Genomic DNA, 8,224 nt, shown 5'->3' on the forward strand with positions numbered 1-8,224 from the left:
AACTTGTTCTTTCTTTTTAGACCTTAAAAAAGTGTGCCAAAACAGAATCCAATTTGATAAATTTTTCGAAAGTTATCGTGCCTACAGAATACACACTACAGAGAGACAAACACCTTCGTAAAAATCGTTTTTTCTGACTCAGTGGGTCTCAAAACGTCGAGATTTGGCGAAAACCGACAAAATGAAATTTTACATAAAACCAATACCTTCTCGTTAGGGTGAGAATGTAAAAAGATCATTACATACGAAATAGCTATCACTTCGATTATATGAACAGCAACACATTATTAAATTGAACAAAATTTAATTAAATTGTCGAGCTGGAGGAATATGAAACTTTCAAATATTTTATATTTTAGCTTTACGATTTTTCACCGTGATAAATTGCAAAATTACCAAAAAACGTGTTTTGTTCATTAATTCAGATTATGTGGGCGTATAGAAAATTTATAAACACAATTTTATTCATTTAATTATTTTTCTTATTAGATGCGAAAACATTATGTGATATTTCACGCGCATATTGTGTAGACCAGATATTTGTCAGTTTGCTATATTTCCCTTCAGCTGAGCAGGTAAGCCGAGAAACATGGTTTGATAAAAATGGTTGAATATTGTCTGTCTCTCGCGTTGCTAAGTTTCTCTTTCTAACAGGTCAAAAATTTTACCAACCGAATCCTACCAATTTTCGGGTATGAGGTTGTCTTCATACTTGCCAGGGGGCACTAGACTGTATTTCCGATTTTCTTTTAGATATCACTGCAGTCATTGCCGTGCTCAGCCAAACCTACCGTTTCGCCTTAAGCGATTGGAACGAGAAGAGAAGATGCGCAGAAAAGGGATGACTTTGCAACCCTTTATCATTGTTGTAGGACATACAGTTGAAGAATCAACAACTTTTTGGTATTCGTTGACAAGATTATTTATACTATCCCTTCTTCAATGCAGGCCATCGAATTGTGTTTTGAATCTTTCCATGCGTTTAATGCGAAATATCCGCCTGAGAGCGAGCACATTTGGTATCTTGTGCAACGTATGGTTTATAAATTCGAAACCGCATATGATGTGAAAAGATCTTACTTTTTGGAAATTGTGCAGACGTGGGGGGGGGGGGGGGGGGGGGGGGGGGGGGGGGGGGGATGTAGATACGTGAAAGTTTAGAACCATGCGATTGATTAGGCACAATGTATCTTTGCTCCGTTTACAACGAAAAATGCTCGACTGATAGAGTGTTATTGGGTCACTATAAACTTAAACATTCCGCTCAAAAGGATCAATCATTGCATTGCAAACATTGATCGCGTTTGCAGTAACTTTTACGGTTTCTTAATACATGTTAAACACGATCATAAGCAACCTTGTGTCACAAGCATTTTTCATTCAAGCTCAGAAAAGTCTCATTCATTGTTTCCAAAACCTAGTTTTGGCACAAAATGTCAGAATGTGTAGTAACTGATAATGAGCTTTTGCCCGCAGTATTCACTCAATCTGTTGAACATGCCGGGATGCCTGCTCCAAACTTCAATCCTTTAAACTTTGCGAATAATGTTTCTTTTGCATCTGCTTCTTTTATCTCAAAATTACATGCATTTCCAATATTACCACGAAATTTTGTCGAGCAAATAACTAATGATGTTAAAAAATCTGTTAAGTCTAAGTAAATCTTTAAAGGACAAAAGTAATAGCCTTAAAGATCCTCAATCACTATCGGAATTAAATACCATGTTTAAAACTTTTAAAAATGCTTTTATGGATCACGAAACTGAAAATCAATCATTATCTTATTTCAAAAAATTGGGAACTTACATACCGCACAAAACATTCAGTCCAACTACTACGTTATAATTCAGAAAGGTTAATAATACACAAGAAGAAATGGATGAATTAAAGAAAAATATGTCAGTAATTCTTTTAAGGTTGGTTTTGAAGAATATGCTAGCGAATTGGGAAACATTTTTCTGGCACAATTTCATCGAACTGCTGACTATGAACGCATGGGAAATGCAATAATATTTAGCGAAGTAATTGAAGAGATTGTGAAGTTAGAAATTCCACTCCAAGTTACCACGTTATCACTATTAATTTTTTAGATGTAATGCATGACGTACCAGAAGGTGTATTGCGTTACGACATGGGTAAAATTCTTAACACAGTTATTAACATAGATCAATAATTTACTCTTAAAATGTTGAATGAACGAATGCGGTATTTTGATTTTGGCTCTAAGAATTCAGAAAATAAACCTCCTATATTAAAATCTGATAGTTTGCAACAAGAGTGCAATTATATACTCAGCATCTGAAATGACATTATTTGTGCAGTATCTTGGTCTAATCATTGGTGATTTGATTCCTGAAAATAATGAGTACTGGAAACTGTATGTAATATTAAGAAAAATAGTTTGCATGGTAATGGCTCCAGCTTTTGACAAAAAGTGTGCTTAATTGCTAAAAAACTTAATCTATGAACATCATTCATTGTATATAAAACTCTATGGAAATCTAAAATCTGAGCATCATTTCCTACTGCATTATGTAAGATTTATATTGAGAGTAGGACCACCAAAATTAACATCAAGCATTCGTTTTGAGGCTAAACATAGAGAAACAAAAAGTTACGCAAAAATCACGAATTCTCGTAAAAATCCAGCAGAAACATTGGCAACAAAACATCAACTTATACTGAACGAAAAATTGTTCAATAAAAGAGGATGTGAGAGTCGTCTTGAATGGGGAGCCGAGGTTCAATCGGACTTAAAGAAATTGATTCAGTACCCTAAAGTTAAAACTATTTTTTCTCCGGAAGATTCTGATCATTATCTTACAGTATCCTGTGTAAAAGCTAATGGCACACTGTATAAACCAAAAATGATTGTCAAATATGGCAATGATAACTTATTTCCCAAATTTGGTCAAATCCAAATTGTTTTATTAAAAGATGAACGAGTTTATCTTATTTTCTCCAAATTTGGCGTAGTTTCTTTTACTGATCATATTCATGCTTTCGGGGTCGTTGAAAGAAAAGATTGGGATTATGTACTGCAAAAGAACCTAGTTACTTTTAAAACCTATCACATCTGTATGATGGTCAATGGAAAGTACAGTGTACCCTGCCTCGAATAACAATGTCATAATTTTCTATTTCCTAAAATATAAGATTGATCTGAGAATGTTTTTAAATTTTTAAAGCCTTATTAATTGTTAGCTGTAAGCACTACTTTGGTGAAACACCTTGAGTGTTTTAGTGATTTATCACTATTAATATTTTAATTATCGAAAGCTGCGCTATAATTATAAATTATCTTAACTATGTTTAACCATGTAAAAATGTGAAATTCTCAGTGTAGACACTTTCTGTGCTTAAAAGTGTATCTTACTAGAACTTAATTTTCTATGAAAAAATTTATATACTGAAAGTGTGTAATTAGAAATTTGCGTTTATTTAAATAATACAATATTTGTATACGATGTTGTTGAAAATACTTTCAATGGTTTCATGTAAAAATAAATTTTAAATTTCATAAAAGATGTATTTTATTTCCTATGCGTCGTAAACATAAACTAGTATATATCGTTAATGTATACACATTCTGCTACGTAATTTACGCAATGAGGTGCGAAAAAACTTGTAGTAAGTATTTATAAATTATAGATTGAAAATAAAGTCGCTTAATTGAGTACATTATTTTCTCTTAAAACAAGTAAATTTAGCTTTTCTTCGAGAATCGCGATTCTTAATTTTAATAAAATATCTACTTTATTTAAACTTTTATTATCTTCTTACAGAAATGCATGTGCTTCTCCTGAATACAAAATTCATTTAGGTTAAGAAACTATTGTATTGTCACAATACCATATATTTTTGAATTGCGAATATATGCAATTAAATTAAATCAATATTACTTAACTGAATGTCATATATTTTTGATTTAAACTTTTAGTATCTTCTTACAAACATGCATGTGCTTGTCCTGAATACACAACTCATTTAGGTTAAGAAGCTATTGTTTTGTCACAGTACCATATATCCTTAAATTGCGACTATATATACTTAAATTAAATTAACATTGCTTAACTGAATGTGATATATTTTTAGATCAATAAAATGTAATATTTTGTCCAATAATATATTTTCTCAGATCAAGAACATCTGCTATTAATCGATGCATACGGCACCAAGTAAACGTTTTCTTGAACTAACACCCATATTGTATCGTCCGTATTCAGACCCACGATTGACTAAAACCAAGTCAAAAGTACTTGATCCAAGTACTTTTCGTTTTTAGTGTATGAAAGTCGGAACCGGTGGCGTTTTTGGATACAATTGATATTAAAAAATTATTTGTTATTAATAATCTTTTAGTTCATGTTTTGAGATTTTCTCTATTCATTGCAATTTAATGTCAGCTTTAGTCAGAAGCAAAATTTCTGAAACCCTTCATACATAAACTTCTATCTTCTAGTTTATCTAAATATTTCTATTTTCTAATAGTGGTTACTCTTGCCATAGAACTTCGTTTTCTTACACTGAAAAAAATTGTTCTTGAATCAAGTAAATTTTACTTGATTCAAGTCAATCGCAGGTACGAATGAGGACGATAGAGTATGCGTTTGTTCCAAATAAATAAATACTTGCTACCGTATGCTTGGAACAAGCGTACATTTTCTTAATCTGAGAAAATGTATTCTTAGATAGAATATCGCATTTTATTATTCTAAAACTTTATTGTGTTTCTTCATATTGAGGTGTATTCAAATGCAGAACATAGTTCACTTCCAAGAAATCATTTCTGATATACTTCAAGAATATATTTTCTTCATATAAGAATATGAAGGATCGGATCAATAGAATGAGCCTCAACTGAACACTATTTTTCAATGAAGAAAAAATTATTTTCGAAATTATTGTTATATAATCTGAATTTTTTAAATTATTAAAACACGTAATACTCGCACAATGTTACTTACAAATATAATCTCACGCTTAATCTCTTTGAATATTCGCACTCTGCAAGGATTCGAACCCTACCTAAACTAGTGTCCTAAGCGCGCGCTTTACCGACTTAGCTATCGAAGCACTTGGATCTCGGTGACAAAATCTCGCGTAAGAATTTCAAGGCAGTGTCGTACGAACTCGTATGTTGAGCCTCAACCATCTTCAAACTAAAAGTTGTGGAACTCAATGTTTCTTTTAAGAAAACATCTTTCTGATGATACTTGAAAATTTTCGAGAGACTTTAATATACCATTTTTTATTTATAAAAATTTTAGAATTGAATTTTGCTCTTTTAAAAAAAGGCTCTATACTTTTGTTTTCTTAATATATTTAAAAATGTTATAAAATATCTAAAAGTAATAAAATATAAACAAAAATTCTCCATAAAATGCGCAGTTTTCAATTCATCCAACTCTTTTATTGTATATAATAATCTCTTACTCAATTTTTAATGAAAAAAAAAATTCTTAAACAATAATATGAAATATGTGAAAAAGCGAAGTAAGTTTCACTTATTTAACAAGTGACTTAACACTTGTTGTTTCTAAATACTTAAAACGCTTAAAAACGACCCAAAGGTAATGAATAATAAAGAAAAGTTGCATGTAAAAAAATTCTTTAATAACATCAATGACAAAAAATAATGTTCTGCTATACGAAAATTTACATAAACCACAAAGTTTTTAATTTATCGAATGCTTTGATCATACATTATTTACTAAGATTTGAATATGGAATTGCTTTCCTTAAACAACAATTTAAAATATGCGAAAAATAATTGAACTTCACTTATTTTACAAAGGGCTCAATAATTTTTTCTTTGAAAATGTAATCCGCTTAAAAACGATCTAAAGCTTATAAAAAATTAATAACTTTTGAGTTGAAAAACGCTTTAATAACCTCAGTGACAAATAAATATTTTCTGATTTTCAAAAACCTCTGTAAAACGCACAGTTTTCGATTTATTTAATTCTTTGCTAGTACTTTTTAATTCAGTTTTTAATTAAAAATAACAATTCCAAACAAAAATAATTTAAAATATGTAAAAAAGAATTGATCACGAGTTTAAATATTACCCATTCAAAAAAGTGCTTCATATTTTATTTTTATTTCAGGTATAAAATACTTCTAAATCAGAAGAAAAAAGAATTCTGTAAAGGAACGTTTGGTGCAAGAACTTGCAGGTTAAAAGTGATAGGGTCGCACGGTGGTCGCATGGAAAATATTTATTTTCTTCCTCCTTGCATTCTCAATTCTTTCATTTGAAAAATTCTAATTGTCAATTTTTTAATTATTCTTTCATAAAATGAAGTACATTTTTAATAAACTTTTTAAAAATGTAATTGAATTCTTTTTCCTTAAATATTTTTCTTTATAAACGCATAACATTTTTTTTAAATATCAAGAAAATATAATAATTGTATTTTTAAGCATTTTTTAAAGCTTATAACTTTGTTTTATGCTGTCATATATTTATTTTTTATTATTTACAAAAATGTTTCACGGTTAAAGATTTCGAAATGATTTAAGTATAAGTAGATTAATACAAGCAAATAATCTGCGAAAAAATTATAGACGCAGTACATTTATAACCTTTTAATAATTTTAGAAATGAAATTACTTTTGAGTCTTGCATAATTATTTCAAAATTAATAACACTTTTTTTAAATCTATTTGAAAATTTTTAATTCTCACCCACAAAAATTTACCGATGCAATAACCTTATAATTTTTTAAATAGTTTTATGAGTGATTTGATTTATATGTCAGCGTAAAGTTTGGAGTTTATAAAAGTTGCAAATTCCTATTTACATTTGCATAAATAAAATTGATTATGTGCACCAATGTATTGAATTTTATAAATATTATTGAATTTCAAAATAATTGTTAGCGGCGAAGAGAACCAATTGCATATCATGTCAACTTAATAAGATATTTTTGCAGTAAGAAGTAAATTAATTTATACCAATATATTAATTTTCATAATATGTGTGCGATGTCTATTGTATCAAATGTACAGTTTTTATATTGAAAAGACTGATGTGATTGTATTTTGATGACATAGGTATCTTCAAAGTAAATCTCATATTCGTTTTAAATAAATAATTATTTGAAGGAAAATATTCAAGCATTATTTTAAGACAAATTATTTCTTCGCTGAATACATTCATTTTCTCTTCTCAAGAACATGAACATTGTTTCAATTAAAATAGTAGTCAAAATAAGTATATGATTTTACTTGGATCAAGAATTTTGTTAGAGTTTTAGTTACTTATCATGAGAATATGATATTCTTAATTCAATATTTTATTAAACTTCACGCAAATAATTATAATGAAATAAATTAACTCGATAGTTTTTTGCTTAGAGCAAATATATTCTTGATTCAAATAGTTGTCCTGATTCTATTATTTTCTTGATTCAAGAAAATCGGTTCCTTGTTAAAAGAAAATACTTGCTTCTTTCAAGTAAAATCAGCCAAGTAAATTAGCCTACTTGATTTAATGCAAATTTTTTTTAGTATACAAATCTGGAAATGTAATTAATTTTTTTAAAGCCTTTTCAAATAATAAAATCATTGATTCAGCTCGGGCTAGATTAGCAGTTTTGAGCTTTCCGCATACCCCCAATTATTATAATCAAATTTTTAGGACAAATTCATAAACCAAGAAAGTTTAATGAGCGAAAAAGACATGTTCCGAAACCAATTACTGAGGGTGATCCTACTTTCTAAATTTGTAGATAATATTCTTTCTATTTGCACTATTTTTGCACCTTCACTTTCCTCTTATAATTCATAACCTTAACATGTACTTAGAAAATAACATATTCAATTCATAGGATAAAAGAACTCACTGTTTTGGGAAAAAAGTAGAACCTCAGTAATTGGTTTCGTTTCGAAATTTCTAGCACTTAAAAATTATCAAGACTGCAAATTAGTTACACGATTTGTGATGAAAATCGCGTTTGTTATTACATTGAGCTCATAAAAATGTCATTGGGTAGTCAAGAAAATCACTTTTAAAAGAATGCAAAAGACGCTTTAAAATTCCTCAAAGGATGAATTATTCCTTATACAATTTGTTTATACAATCACATGGACTATAAAATATAAGTTTACTTCGCCAAGCAACGGTTTATAACAGGGTAAATGAATTTAAGCGTGGTCGTACATCAATAAGTGACGAACCACGTTCAGGAAGGCCCGTAGAAGCAAGTACTCCCGAAAT

At 29.4% G+C, this 8,224-nt stretch overlaps 2 protein-coding genes across 2 annotated transcripts in view; one reads left to right on the plus strand and one right to left on the minus strand.

The window, feature by feature from the left end:
- LOC117168919 overlaps nucleotides 1-953 on the plus strand; it is a 9,094-nt gene extending 8,141 nt beyond the window's left edge. Inside the window, exon 6 of the mRNA XM_033354879.1 lies at nucleotides 754-953. The gene's annotated coding sequence lies outside the window, so the exon portion shown is untranslated. The remainder of the gene's footprint in view (nucleotides 1-753) is intronic.
- LOC117169763 overlaps nucleotides 1-8,224 on the minus strand; it is a 160,334-nt gene that overhangs the window by 43,511 nt on the left and 108,599 nt on the right. The window lies entirely within an intron of this gene.

This window comes from Belonocnema kinseyi, chromosome 3 (assembly GCF_010883055.1).
Source record: "Belonocnema kinseyi isolate 2016_QV_RU_SX_M_011 chromosome 3, B_treatae_v1, whole genome shotgun sequence".
Classification (NCBI taxonomy): Eukaryota; Metazoa; Arthropoda; class Insecta; order Hymenoptera; family Cynipidae; genus Belonocnema; species Belonocnema kinseyi.